The sequence below is a fragment of the Bufo bufo genome, chromosome 9, assembly GCF_905171765.1.
Source record: "Bufo bufo chromosome 9, aBufBuf1.1, whole genome shotgun sequence".
In the NCBI taxonomy this organism is placed as follows: Eukaryota; Metazoa; Chordata; class Amphibia; order Anura; family Bufonidae; genus Bufo; species Bufo bufo.
Window position 1 is genome coordinate 175,921,523 of NC_053397.1, and position 15,663 is coordinate 175,937,185.

Sequence of the window (15,663 nt, forward strand, 5' to 3'; positions counted from 1 at the left end):
GAGGCGACCTTGACGTGGTGAGTGGCTTATTACGCTTTGGCCAAAATGTACACCAATGTCTCATCCAGCATGGAGGCAGGGCAGAAGGCTGGATGCAGAGTGCGATCACATTTGTATTTTCCGTTTGTATATGTATCTCGCCATAGTGATGTGCACCTACATACAGGTTGTGCTGACCCAATCCCCCACATTTTTTCTAAGAAAAAAACTAGTCTTACTAGGGTGGGAAATTTGTGTGCTGCTGTTAGGACTAAGGGAAAACATATTATCGTTAGAAATTAACGATTCCCTTACGTCCTACCAGCAGCACAGATGGAGAGATAGCAAGAAGAACCCCTAGGGAGGGCCATCATGCCTGGCAGAACTAAGTATAGTCTGCCCAAAGGCCGAGTACTCAGCTAATCTGGCATCTAGTCTATAATGGGAGATGAATGTTGATTCAGAGCTCCAGGAGGCAGATTTGCAAATCATGTCGAGCGGAATAAGACTCCTCTCGGGAAAAGAAGTAGCTACAGCCCTCGTAGAATGGGCTTTTACAAACCCCCGGAGGGTCTAGAGATTAGGAAACAAAGGATTCCCTAATAGCCTCCTTAATCCATCGACTGATGGATGGTTTAGACGCCTTACGGCCTTTAAAGTTACTGGCAAACAGGATTAGAATATTTTCATCTTTCCTGAACTCCTTTGATCTATCCACATAGATCCGGAAGCATCTCGAGACATCCAAAGGATGTATAGCAGGTTCCTCAGAGGAGGTAGAAGTTCTAGAAACAACCGGGAGGGATATCACCTGGTTGATATTCTGGAAAGAAGGAACCTTAGGCCTAAAGTACGGGAGAAATCTTAAAAGGACCCGGTCTTGCAAAAAAATGGTATAGGGCTCATGCGCTGATAGAGCTTGAAGCTCAGAGACCCTCTTGGCCGAAGTCACAGCAAGGAGAAAGACAAGTTTCCATGTGACAAACTTGAAATCTACCTCCTCCAAAGGCTCAAAGGGGGGAGATGCTAACCTCTTGAGAACTACTGATAAATCCCACAGAGGAATGGGTTTCAGTACTGTAGGCTTTAATCTTTCAGCTCCTTTAAGGAACCATTTGATGAGCGGGTTCTGAGTAAAAGACTTGTTGAGACAAGCTGAAATGGCTGAAACTTGAACCCTCAAGGTAGATGGAGCAAGGCCTTTGTCAAGGCAATCTTGCAGAAACTGAAGGATGATGGGGAGGGGAGGATCTGCAGATGCCACCTCCTTTGAGGAACACCAAGAAGAGAAGATCCTCATAATCCGTGAGTAGGCTCTCTTAGTAGAGTCTGCTCTTGAATGAGACAGTGTTCTCAGGACCGACTCTGAAAGCCCTTCTATTCTGGGAAGGGACTGATCAACCTCCAGGCTGTCAGGTTGAACCTGTGCAGATCTGAGCAGAGGTGAGTGTCCCACGACACCAGGGTCTGCTGAGGTGGGAGTCTCCAAAATTGCCCTCGACTCATTTGGGTGAGCTGGGTAAACCAGGATCTCTTCGGCCAAAACGGTATGATGGCTATCACCGAGGCCTGATCCTAACGGATTTTCATCAATACCCTCGGAATCATGGAAAATGGAGGGAAGATGTAAGCCAGCCTGAACCTCCAGGATATTGACAGAGCATCTATCGCCAGGGTGTTGTCCTCCCTGTAAAGGGAGCAAAACCTCTCCACCTTGGCCTTGAACCTTGTTGCCATAAGATCCACCTCTGGCATTCCCCACTTGAGGACTATCTGCTTGAATATCTCCGGATGTAAAGACCACTCTACTGTTGGAAGACACCGGCTCAACCGATCCGCTATCATATTGAGGGAGCCTCGAATGTGGATCGCAGATAAGTGGGAAAGGTTCAACTCTGCCCAATCCAGAATCACCCCGATCTCTGATAAGAGGGGAAGTGATCTTGTGCCTCCCTGCTTGTTGATGTAAAGTACCGCAGTCATATTGTCTGACTGGACTTTCACCGCTTTGCCCCAGATCTGAGGGGCGAAGTGATGGAGGGCTAGCCGGATAGCTCGAATCTCACGGAGATTGGATGGAGAATCGTCTAGATGAGCGCCCCAGCCTACTTGGGACGCATCTGTTGTCAATATGACCCAGGTTGGCTGGGTCATAGACTTCCCGTCTAAAAGATGGCTCCACCATCTGAGGGAATGCCGAGTTTGCCAAGACAGGGAACACAGGGAGTTCAGCCCGGTGGGGCTGCCATTCCATTTGGAGAGGACCTCCGACTGCAGCGGCCGGAGGTGCCATAAAGCCCAAGGGACTGCTTCCGCAGACGCTGACATGAGCCCCAACATCTTCATGAGAGTCCGAATTGGAACTCGCTGAGGCACGGATAGGAATTCTGCAGTGTTCTTTATTCGGGATCTTCTTTCTGGAGTCAACCGGAGAGACATCCCAACGGAGTCGATTATGAAGCCTAAATATCTTACTGAAGTCGACGGGCTCACGTTCGACTTCTGCCAGTTGATGATCCACCCTAGGCGGAACAGAAAGGAAATCACTACATGAAGATGGAGGGTCAGGACCACAAAGGAAGAGGCTTTTAAAAGCCAATCGTCCAGATAAGGAATGATGGTCAGTCCTTGGAGTCTTAGAGCCGCCACCACGGAAACTACCACCTTGGTGAAAGTGTGAGTGGCAGAAGAAATGCCGAAGGGAAGGGCAACGAACTGAAGGTGTCTGGTGACACCCGACACCTGGACCGCGATCCTGAGATATTTCCTGGAAGCAGGATAAATCGGGATGTGCAAATATGCCTCCTTGAGGTCCAGGGTTGCCATCACATCTCCAGGATTGAGAACGTGAACCACTGACCTGATGATTTCCATACGGAATCTTACTTTCCTTACGTATCGATTGAAGAATCTCAAATCGATAATCCTCCGGAGATCCCCTGACGCCTTGGGAACCAGAAATACTGGTGAGTAAATCCCTAAGCCCCGTTCCCCTGCCGGAACCTCCTCCAGAGCCCCCTTGTGGATGTAATCCTGAATGTAAGCCTCCAGAACCGACTACCTTGCAGCCTGTAGAAGTTTGGTTCTGATGAACCTGTCCGGAGGCAGAGAAAGAAGATTGATTGAGTACCCCTCTGAGATGACATTCAGGATCCAGGGATCCGAAATCTCTCGGATCCAGATGTCCTTGAAGTGGGAGAGACGACCTCTGACGGGAAGATGAGGCAGGGTAGTGGGGAAGTCTTCTGGCAGGACGGCAGGAGTAACAGGAGTCATCCAAGAGCCTCGAGGAGGCCGGTAGTCAGGAGGTGGATTTTTTATCCTTGGCTCCTTCACGAGAGCGCCTCGAACCTCTTCGCTGCGCTCCCGAGTCCCTCCAGGCTATTGACTGCTGGTCAGTCCTACCACCACGGTTTTGTCTGCCCCGCCCCCGAAAGGACTGTTTTTTATCTGACAGGCCTTCCATAATCTTATCCAACTCTGAGCCGAACAAACGGTTGGGCTCAAAGGGAAGGCTACATAAATTGTATTTAGAGGAATTGTCAGCGACCCAAGGCTTAAGCCACAAAGGCCTGCGGGCCGCTGACACCAGGGCCATGGTTTTGGTCGCCAACTTCAGCTGTTGTTGCGCTGTATCAGACAGGAAATCCATCGCCAGGTTGACAGTCTTGAAAGCCGCCAGAATGTCATCCCGAGACACCTTCTGATCCATATCCATCTGGATCTAATTTTAATCGAGACCGGAGGAAGGTAGAAACTTCTGTAGCAGCAATGGCCTTTAGACGCGGAAGCTGCAGCTGCCGTATAACCTCTCCTGAGTGTGCACTCTGCTCTCCTGTCAAGGGGATCCTGCAGACTCGACCCATCGTCCGCAGGAACCAGAGTGCACTTGGAAAGTTTGGCAATAGCCATGTCCACCTTGGAAATGGAACCCCACGATTCCACCAAGGGTTTAGCCATCGGAAACATGGTTCTGAATCTTTTAGTTAGAATCTGACCTTTTTCGGGTTTCTTCCACTCTGTGCGCATGACAGAGAGGAGGGTCTCATCCGCTTTAAAGACACGAAGTGCCCGACTAGCGGGATCAGAGGACTCCCCCAGGTCAACATCATGGTCCCCCGACCTGATGGACTTAAGTAACTTTTGCGTCTTATCAGGAGGAAAGAAGCATGAAGTAAGCTCCTCCTCATCCGAGGAGGAGGAGGAACCCAAGGAGACTACGGAAGGTCTCTCTACTGGAGCCGAAGACTCCATAGGAGTCTGAATAGGAAGCCTCTAATCCAGCAGGCTTATAACCCCTTTGATGGATCCATCAACATAGGTCTTCACCCACTGATACATATCCTGCATCGTAGGTTCGGTGGAAGGTTGGACCCTCGGACGGCAGCCGTCACACCTGGAGTAGGGACAGCTATCCTCCAAAAGCGCGCTACATCATAGCACAATAAATGTTTCCGCTTGGAACCCGCCTTTCTGCCATTCGAATCCCGTGGAGACGACATCACTGCGGAAAAAAAAGGATAAGTAAAACATTTGTAAACAACCAATAAATGTTTCAGGAGAAAGGCAGACCGGCGGAAGCTGAAAATGAAGGCCAGAAATAAGGCACCAATAAGTGGAGGAACACCAGCTTATAGGACTCTGGGAGCTAGCTTAAAAAGCATGTGCAGCCAGAGAATGACCTGGTGCGCAATGCTTCCTTAAATAGGGGAGGGGATGGGCTCAGAACCGAGTTCCCGCCCCCAGAGGAGAAAACACATATCAGTAAATAAAAAGTTCCCCCCCCCCCAGGAAGGATCACAATAAATCCACCAACCAGAGGAAAAATCGCGAATTATATATAAAAAAAAATCGCAAAAGGACGCGAAATCGCGTCGCAAGGAAAAATTCCGGAAGTGACGTCAGAGATTCCAACATCACTTCCAGAAGATGGCGGCGCCCAGCTGCCGCAAGGAAGAGGACCAAGGACGCCGAAAAACGCACCACACGAAGCACCGCTGCGCAGCGCCGGCAGCAGGTAAGCTACCGGACAAACCATCTACTAAAAGCGGAAGCAAAGCCCGCAGATAAAATGAAAAAAAGTTCCCCCCCTAAGAGAGGGGGGATCACCGCCTAGTCCACCTGTCCGGAGGACAGAAAAAAACACGATGGGCTGTAGGTGATTCCCTCTTTTATAAGTGTTTAATTATTACTTGAGCTCATTAAAATTCCGCCGGTTCTACCAGTCCACGGGGGGTGGTTAACCCCATCTGTGCTGCTAGTAGGACGTAAGGGAATCCTGTGATGTTTAGAAGCAGTGTAGAAGCAGTTGTTTTATCAGACTCAGGATCTCAGCTAGATCTTACATGCCCCCACTTCCTCTCAGACATTTTCTGAGTCTCTGTTACCAGGGACGGATCTTGTCGGACACCAGGCAGTGGACTGCAAATTAGGTGGAATTGGGACCCCTAATGGCCACGAATTTATAGCTTTTTTTCAGGTGGATGCAGGCAGAATTTCTAAATGAAGTGATTTAGAAATTTTCTAGCTACACCATTCTCTATTAAATTAAATTGTGTGAAAGTACAGTGACTCTTTAACTAGCTTTTTATAGATTTTATAAAGTTAGACTCTTTGTCATCCATTGGGATCAGTGGTACAAGTATACAGTAAACATGGCTCGGCCAGTGCTCATCTCTGTCTTCCAGCCGAACCACCTGAGGCAAAAGTCAAAATCCTCAAATTCAGTAGTCTAGGCTGTATGAGTCTGCTACAGCGGGAACATTAAGATCAAAGGGTGTCATTCACCTCCTCCAAATAACAGGTAAATAAATTGCATTTATATCCAGCTCCCGTTCTCTGATTTCTTCTTACATTATTAGACCAAAAGCAGGGAATACAGTGCAGATCAACTGATATAACTGAAAAGTGAGAAATCTACATACCATATACTCACAAAAATAAAACAGAGTAGGCACTTATGGTATTACAGTACATGGGATGCTGCCTTGGTTGCTTGATGCAGGGTTTTGCCCTCAAACAATTCCTTCCAGGAACTGTCACAGCTGATATATACTGTACCAAAGAAAGGGAGCTAGATATGTAAAGACACAGATATGTCTGCACTGGATATATCCACCTGGTATAGGGAGGTGGTGACTGATTCTTTGGACTAATCTGTTCTAGAGATTCTCAGTGTAGCAGCCTCACAGGATACCTTTGTATCTGAGATCAGTGGTGCTGAGACAATACAATTCTCCCTCCTCCTTTGCTAGAACAAAATGAATCTCCTCCTTTTACCATCGCGTCATTTTACATTTCTTAATACATTTTCTGAGCCACTGGAGCTTTGTTTTCCTAAACCGAACTTCAGTTCCTCTGCCTAAATAGTAGATTATTGCAGCTTGTATTATTATTGACTTTGTAGTAGCCAGGGCCGATTCTAGCTTTTCTGCTGCCTGAGATGAAAAATGAAATGGCGCCCCCCCCCCCCCCCCTTCCCCCTCCCTCAGTTCTTTGTGGCCAGGGGCAGGGGAGCACCTAGCCTTTCTGCTGTCTGAGGTAAACATTTAAATGTCACTCACATGACAAATTCCCAACCTAACACATTTCCTTCAGACCAGCATCCCCGCCGATCAGCTGTTTGAAGAGAAGGCAGCGCTCATACGAAAAAAAAAAAAAGACAACCCCTTTAAAGACAGTACATATAGCGCTACAGAACATACAGGGTCATACAGTGCCACATACTGTATGTACCTCTTATTATTATTATTATTATTATTACTAAAGCCCCATTCATTCCATGACGCTGTACATATGATAAGGGGTATACATACAGTACAGACCAAAAGTTTGGGCACACCTTCTCATTCAGTTTTCTTTATTTTCATGACTATGAAAATTGTAGATTCACACTGAAGGCATCAAAACTATGAATTAACACATGTGGAATTATATACATAGCAAACAAGTGTTAAACAACTGAAAATATGTCATATTCTAGGTTCTTCAAAGTAGCCACCTTTTGCTTTGATTACTGCTTTGCACACTCTTGGCATTCTCTTGATGAGCTTCAAGAGGTAGTCCCCTGAAATGGTTTTCACTTCACAGGTGTGCCCTGTCAGGTTTAATAAGTGGGATTTCTTGCCTTATAACTGGGGTTGGGACCATCAGTTGCGTTGAGGAGAAGTCCGGTGGATACACAGCTGATAGTCCTACTGAATAGACTGTATTATGGCAAGAAAAAAGCAGCTAAGTAAAGAAAAACGAGTGGCCATCATTACTTTAAGAAATGAAGGTCAGTCAGTCAGCCGAAAAATTGGGAAAACTTTGAAAGTAAGGGCTATTTGACCATGAAGGAGAGTGATGGGGTGCTGCGCCAGATGACCTGGCCTCCACAGTCACCGGACCTGAACCCAATCGAGATGGTTTGGGGTGAGCTGGACCGCAGAGTGAAGGCAAAAGGGCCAACAAGTGCTAAGCATCTCTGGGAACTCCTTCAAGACTGTTGGAAGACCATTTCAGGGGACTACCTCTTGAAGCTCATCAAGAGAATGCCAAGAGTGTGCAAAGCAGTAATCAAAGCAAAAGGTGGCTACTTTGAAGAACCTAGAATATGACATATTTTCAGTTGTTTGTTATGTGTATAATTCCACATGTGTTAATTCATAGTTTTGATGCCTTCATAGTCATGAAAATAAAGAAAACTCTTTGAATGAGAAGGTGTGTCCAAACTTTTGGTCTGTACTGTACATAATAAAAACAATTGCACTAAGCATGAACAAGACGAGTTACAGACTGGTACAGAAGGAGAGAGGGCTCTGCCTGCGAGGGCTTACAATCTACAGAGGATGGGAGAAAGATGCAGTAGGTGAGGGTACATCCAGTGACGTCTTTTCTCTGATATAGATATACTCTTTCCTCATATTCTCCATTCAGACCAGACCACCATGATGATTTCTTCTAGCCATCTATTCTCTCTGCAGATTGTGACAAACAGACATCTTAGTTTCCTACTTTTCCATCATCCTCACATCTTCTCAACACCCCATCCTGGCACCCCCAATACAAAATACCCCCTTACTTTCAGATCCAACCCCCATATCAAACCTCTGATGAGACCCCCCATCTCAGACCAGACTTTCTTTAGACCTCTATGTCAGACCCCATATCAGACCTCAGATCAGACCCCCATTAGACCTCTATATCATAAATCTCCATCTCAGACCAAACCCCCTATGTATCAGACCTCAGACCAGACCCCAATGAGACCTCTCAGACCCCCCATTAGACCTCAAACCAGCCCTCTAGACTCCCAATTAAGACCCCCATTAGACCTCCAGACCCCCATATCAGACTTCAGACCATACCTCAATAACCCCATTAGACCTCCAGACCCCCATATCAGACCCCTATATCAGACCCCCATTAGAGTTCCATACCCCCATATCAGACCTCAGACCAGACCTCCAGATCCCCAATAGACTTCCAGAGCCCCATATCAGACCCCATTATATCTCCAGACTCCCATTAGATCTCCATACCCCCATATCAGACCCCCATTAGACCTCCAGGCCCCCATTAGACTTACAGACCCCCAATCAGACCCCCATTAGACTTACAGACCCCAATATCAGACCTCAGACTCCCATTAGACCTCAGATCAGACTGTAAAATAAATAAATTAACTTACCTCTCCTGCTCCGCCGCCACTCTCCCGGTCCGGCGGTCTCCCCCACTCTCATCTCTTCTCAGAGCCTGCGCTGTACAGTCACCTGACTGCCTGCAGCGTGAGGTCAGAGTGTGCTCTGTATGTTCTGATTCTGCAGGCAGTCAGGATACAACAGCGCGGGACCTGAGAAGAGCAAGCAGGGAGGAGGGGTAAGTACAGCGCTCACAGTGCTTCACTTCCCCGCTTCCTGCAGACTAGTGAGCACTTCCATAATAGAAGCGCTCCCTAGTATTCCCTTTATAAGATGCATTGCATCTTATAAAGGGAAAAGTACAGTGCCACTGGCAACGGGCACAGGCTGTGCCGATGCCGCCCCTTCAAAGCCAGCACAAGATGCCACCTTCTCATCTTGCAATGAGCAGGACCGTGGTACGGTTAGGAGGACGCCAAAATATGCAGTGGGTCCGGATATGGGTATAGAAGTCTATGTTTTTGTTCGTGGCGCCAATTGCAGCGTGCGCAGGGTACAGTCTCAGGGCCCTTTAAGGTGTTACAACTCACGTACCAGGTTAGGAATGCCAGAGTGGTGTTGCCAGAGGCTATTGTTTTTTTTTTACTTTTTTTTGGTGTGAAAAAAGAGCTGTAGTTAGTTGTAGTAAGTTAGGGTACTTTCACACTTGCGGCAGAGGATTCCGGATCCGGCAATCTGGACTCAAATGGATGCATTTGTGAGTCTCACAAATGCATTGCAATACCGGATCCGTCTTTCCAGTTGTCATCCGGTAAAAACAGATCCGGTATTTATTTTTTTCACTGATTTAATGGTCTGCGCATGTGCGGATGGAAAGAACAGATCCGTTTTGCTGGAACACTTGGGGCCGGATTCGGCATGAATGCATTCCCAATTACCATACCAGCTAAATCCGCTCTCCAAAAGCCATATGGTGCTCCTTCCACTCTGAAGCCTGCTGTGCACCCATTTATCAGTTTTTGAGCACACATGGGGTGTTTCTGTAAACTCCAGATTCAGGGTAATAGATTTTGAGTTTTTTTTGGCTGTTAACCCTTGATGTGTTGCAGAAAAAATTGATTAAAATTTTAAATCTGCAAAAAAAAATGTGAAATTTTGAAATTTCATTCCCATTTTCATTTAATTCTCGTGGGGCACATAAAGGGTTAACAAAGTTTGTAAAATCCGTTTTGAATAGCTTGAGGGGTGTAGTTTCTAAAATGGGGTGATTTATGGGTGGTTTCTAATATGTAAGACCCAGAAAGTGACTTCATAACTGAACTGGTCCTGAAAAAATTGGGGTTTGGAAATGTTCTTAAAAATTTTAAGATTTGCTTCTAAACTTCTAAGCCTTCCCAAAAAAATAAAATGGCATTCACAAACTGATCCAAACATGAAGTAGACATATGGGGAATGTAAAGTAATAACTATATTTCATAGTTGTTTCTATCTATTATAAAAGTAGAGAAATTTTTCGAAATTTTTGGCAAATTTGGAATTTTTTTTATAAATAAAAATGACATTTTTTGACTCAATTTTACCACGGTCATAAAGTACAATATGTGATGAGAAAACAATCTCAGAATGGCTTGGATAAGTAAAAGCGTTTTAAAGTTATTACCACATAAATTGACACATGTCAGATTTACTAAAAATGGCCTGGGCAGAAAGGTGAAAAATGGCCCGGTCCTGAAAGGGTTAATATAATGGCCCCCTCTTTATTATTAATATAATGGCCCCCTCTTTGTTATTAATATAATGGCCCCCTCTTTATTATTAATATAATGGCTCCCTCTTTGTTATTAGTATAGTGGCCACTCTTATTAGTATATGTCCTCGGTCCTCCTCTCTCGGCTCCTTCCCCACCCCCATAGTGCCCCCAGTACCTCCCCAATTAGGGTAGGGTACATACATAAAAAAATAATAATAATACTTAGCTCACTCCATCACAGCTTGTGGCATCACGTCATCTCGCAAGACCCGACACAGGAGGTCACAGTAAGGTAATTGTGACCGAGTGGCCTGAAGCCTATGAGACATAATGGAGGGGACCGTGAAATGCCTGCTGCCCCCTGCAATTTGGCACCCGGGACAACTGCCCCCCTCCCCCTACTGATTTGATATTAATAACCTATCCTGATGATAGGTCATCAATATAAAACCCCTGCACAACCCCTTTAAAGATATTTCAATGGAACCCCCTTACACAAACAACAAGATGGCGCTAGGATCCAGATACAAGAAAAACAATCTGAGTAGAGCTGAACTGAAGTAGAATCAAGACAGATTAAAAAGCAAAAAAAAATAAAAAATTAACTACAAGACTCAGAAGCAAGTACTGCACTGGAAACCACAAGAAGTTCACTTTTGTTGATGCTGCGACTTTTTGTTGATTAGACAAGGAAGTAGATGCTAGCAATATACAGGGAATACTGCACTGATACTAACAATAGAGTTTATGCTATCACCAGAAAGTGAGTCAATCACTCCAAGGCAATGCACACCTTGTACAACTCCCCAAATTTCTGATAATTTACTTTTTTTTTTATCAAGTGGAAGAAATTGTAATTAAATACAAATTGTAATTACAAAAAAAGTTGCCTTTGGCCTACCTGACTTTGGCCCACTTTATCCAACTTTTATGTGAAAATTTTGTTGAAAAAGTGGAACAGGTGCTTCAAATATATGGCGCTCATTCTATACACCATATTTCTCAATGTATTTACACCAGAAGACTGGCAAAAATACATTAAAAAAATCTCCTGCTTCTCTTTTATTGCAAAGCTAGCTGGCTGCAGCCACCACTAGAGGGAGCTCAGTGAATAGGAATGAATACAACTACCATGAAAAATGTAATAATCTCTTTGAATTAAGCTCCCCCTAGTGGCGGCTACATAAAATTGCATGGTTTTCCCCAGTAGAAGAGAACAAGTTTCGACCTGGGCTCCTCCTCCCCTTGGGTCCCATAGCAGTTGCGTGGTCTGCCTTTATTGCAGGTATGCCACTGGCTATGGCCAGTTACAGTCCATAATAGCTTGAATGGCATACCACTGCTGTGATGTAGCTTTCAAGCTGCTGTGACTGCTGCTTTGATTAGCCGCCGTGGTCACAGGGCCAAGCTGCTTCCTAGTCATGCGGGGACTGGAAGCAGCCAGGAATGGAGCAGTGGTGGGACCGCAGACACATGAGTGGGTTTTTTATGTTCAGTGAGACAGAGGATGACCCCGAGGTTGTCAACTCTAAAACAGAGTTTGTTCTACAGGAAATCTTTATGGAATCTCACTTGGAACGTAAACCGACTGCAACAGCGTTCCATTCACCAAACAGTAATAGGTACAAAATCCTCATACCCCTGGGCATGAAGCCCAAGGTTGTGTTCACACTTGCTTTGAGCCTGATCCATCAGAAGAACAGAGGAAAAACAAAGATGTTTTAATCTGTCCCGCCTGCTGTACTTTTTTCCCATCAAAAATAACTAAAACCTAAGAGAGCTAACACAAACTGATGCAAACTGAGTTCAACGAATGCTTAAAATGAAGGGCATCCATTTTTTATCAATTTTTCTGTTCTTATGACAGATCAAACAAATGGAAAGTGTGAATGCAGCCTAAATCCGATCCTTTACTCATTTTTACATCCCTCTCTTTCTTTGTATTATTGTTTGCACACTATTGTCCCTTTCTAGGTATGGCGGGTGATTCAAGTTCCACAGCAGCCAGATATTCACCGATTAGCCAACTGTATATTATATGATCGTCCACATATGAATATCTCTCTTCTGTTTCACGATTAGGGCTCATGCACATGAACGTATGGTTTTTTTTCCTTTTCCATTCCGTTTTTTACAGCTCTGTAGGCAGTACCATTCATTTGAATGGGTCTGCAAAAAAAACTAAAATGACTCTGTGTGCATTCTGTTTCCGTATGTCCGCATATCCGTTCTGCAAAAAAATAAAACATGTCCTGTTCACAGTAACGATGGATCCGCAAAGAAAACAGATGCAACACGAATGTCACACGGATGTTATTGTTTTTTTTTTCAGATCCATGTTTTTCGGACTACAAAATACATATGGCCGTGTGCATTAACCCTTAATCATCTTCCCTGATGCTATGAATCGTTATTGAAATTCTATATGGCAGCATTATCTATTTACATTCATCAGCATAGCTACAAGAGATTCACTGAAAGTGTCAGGCCTGCTAAATGCTAAGGTATGCTCATGTAATAAATCACTTGATCAATAAGCCATTAAACCCGAACCTGCGGTACATTTATTACCACACGCGCCCTATCATAGAACTACTCAGGAACCAGGAGGTAAGAGAAAGGACATAGATACCAGTAGAGAAAATGCTATAAAATGTATGTGGAGCAGGCTCGGACTGGCCCGGAGATAAGACGGAGGTACCAGGAGGTAAGAGAAAGGACATAGATACCAGTAGAGAAAATGCTATAAAATGTATGTGGAGCAGGCTCGGACTGGCCCGGAGATAAGACGGATGAGTAATTATTTCTCTTGTTTCTCAGGAGAGATAATTATTGTAGCCACTAGGTGGCAGTATCACACAGTGATGCAGCCTCTTACTAGTGTAAATTGTACAGGAGTACCCACAGTATCTTCTAAACTTCCCGGGATGCTGGCAGTGAAGGAGGAGAGAACATGTCTGACAATCCTCCTGCCCTCCCTGCTGTCAGAAAACTGTGGTTGCTGGAGTGAAGCCCTCCTCTGCGGTGCTGGGCTGATTTCTCAGGTGTGTGACAGCAGTGAGCTGTAGGAGACTGTAAGGGGGAAATAGGGGATTTGTTTATAGTAGACTCAGATCTGTGTATGTGTGCTGCTCTCTGCAGAGTTCAGAGTGGCATTGGGGGGACTTTGCCCTAGGTTCCCCCAATGCCTCTGCTTTAGGTGCACCCCCATAAATGCCCCAGCTCCAGATGCCCCCACTCTAAATGCACCGCTAATATTGCCTCTTCTCCAGTTACCCCTGCTCCAGGATCCCCACTATTACCCTGCCTCAGGTGACCCTAATGCCTCTGTTTGAGTTATGAGCCTCCGTTTGTGCCCTTTGCTCACATTGCTCCTCTAGAACTTTTGTATGGGCTTTGTTAAAGGTTATGACCTGCAAAGGGGGTTGGACTAAAAAAATTCTGCACAGTGCGGGGCGAGTCGGCAGAAAATAGGTGGCGGAACGCCGTTCCGGGGCGTTCCGCCAGAAAAAAAGGCCTGGTGTCAATACTGGAGAATGTGACATTCTCCAGTATTGACACCAGGCCTTTTTTTCTGGCGGAACGCCCCGGAACGGCGTTCCGCCACCTATTTTCTGCCGACTCGCCCCGCCCCGCCCCCCTTTAGTTACTGCAGGGCCGGGCAGCCGCCCTGGGCGCTGTCAGAAGGGGGGCGCCGGCAGGGCACAGCAGGAGATGAGCGCTGCGCTTCCATTGTGGAAGCACTCACTCATCTCCAAAGTCATCTCATCTGTATCGCCGTCCTCAGGACGGCAATACAAATGTCTGTAATGCGGCAGGGCAGGGAGAGGTGTGTCCCCTCCCTGTTCCTCTGATAGGCTGCCAGCACTAGGCCGGCAGCCTATCAGAGTCCGGTGCAGGCGGCGCGATGACGTCATCGCGCCCCCTGAGCCAGCGAGGGACACAGGCCGGAAGAGGCCTGCATCGCATCCTGGAGGAGGTAAGTATAAGTTTATTATTATAATTTTTTATATGTAAAAATTACAATCCTGGCACATAAGGGGGGCTGCTGGGCTGGCACAGACATAAGGGGGGCTGCTGGGCTGGCACAGACATAAGGGGGGCTGCTGGCACATAAGGGGGGATACTGCTACTGGCACATAAGGGGGGCTACTGGCTAGTGGCACATAAGGGGGGCTGCTGGCACAGACATAAGGGGGGCTGCTGGCACAGACATAAGGGTGGCTGCTGGGCTGGAACAGACATAAGGGGGGCTGCTGGCACATAAGGGGGGCTACTGGCACATAAGGGGGGCTACTGGCACATAAGGGATACGGGGGGCTACTGGCACATAAGGGAGGCTACTGGCACATAAGAGGGGCTACTGGCACATGATATGAGGCTACTGGCACATGATAGGGGGCTACTGGCACTTGATAGGGGGGCTACTGGCACTTGATAGGGGGGCTACTGGCACTTGATAGGGGGGCTACTGGCACTTGATAGGGGGGCTACTGGCACATGATAGGGGGGCTACTGGCACATGATAGGGGGGCACTCAGGCTACTGGCACATGATGGTGGGGGGCTCTTATTACTGGCACATGATTGGGGGGCATCTATGGGGGCACATCTTACTGGCACATGATATGGGGGCACATCTTACTGGTACATGATTGGGGGCATCTATTGGGGCACTTATTACTGGCACATTATTGGGTTGCACTATAGGGACATCTACAGAGGCTAAAAAGAAGGGGTATTTTATATGGGGGCTCTGTATAGGGGCATTTTATACTGGGAGGGAAGGAAGGGGCCAGGCCAGGCTGCGCTGCTCATGTGTGGACTAGGGCGGTCGCGGGCACTGGCAGCCAGGCTGTCACGACCGTCACTGGCAATTTTACTTGCATCCCTGTTCTCTAAAGGGGCGGTTTTAGGGGGCAGTCCTAGGGGTGGGTAGGGGCGTGGCCAGGGGAGGGGGGGTGAGTTCCACCACCTTCTCTCTGAGAAAAAAAAGCCCTGATTGACACGTATGGTTTACATGGCGGTAGTGATGATATTCCGTATTTACAGGCATCACTGCTGCCATGTAAAGAGATACTGGTGGTGGAGGATTTAAAGGGGTTGTCTAGGTTTTCAAGTTATCCTCTCCACACCATAGGGCATAACTATATGATTTATGGGGTCCGGTTCTGCGACCCCCACTGATCCCAGGAATGGGTCATGTTCCCCCTTTTTGATGGTGTGGCAGGCCACACATATGCCCTGCTGCTCCATTTATTCTCTTTGGGAAATAGCCAGCGCTGTACTCTGCCATCTCCAGTGACCCCATAGA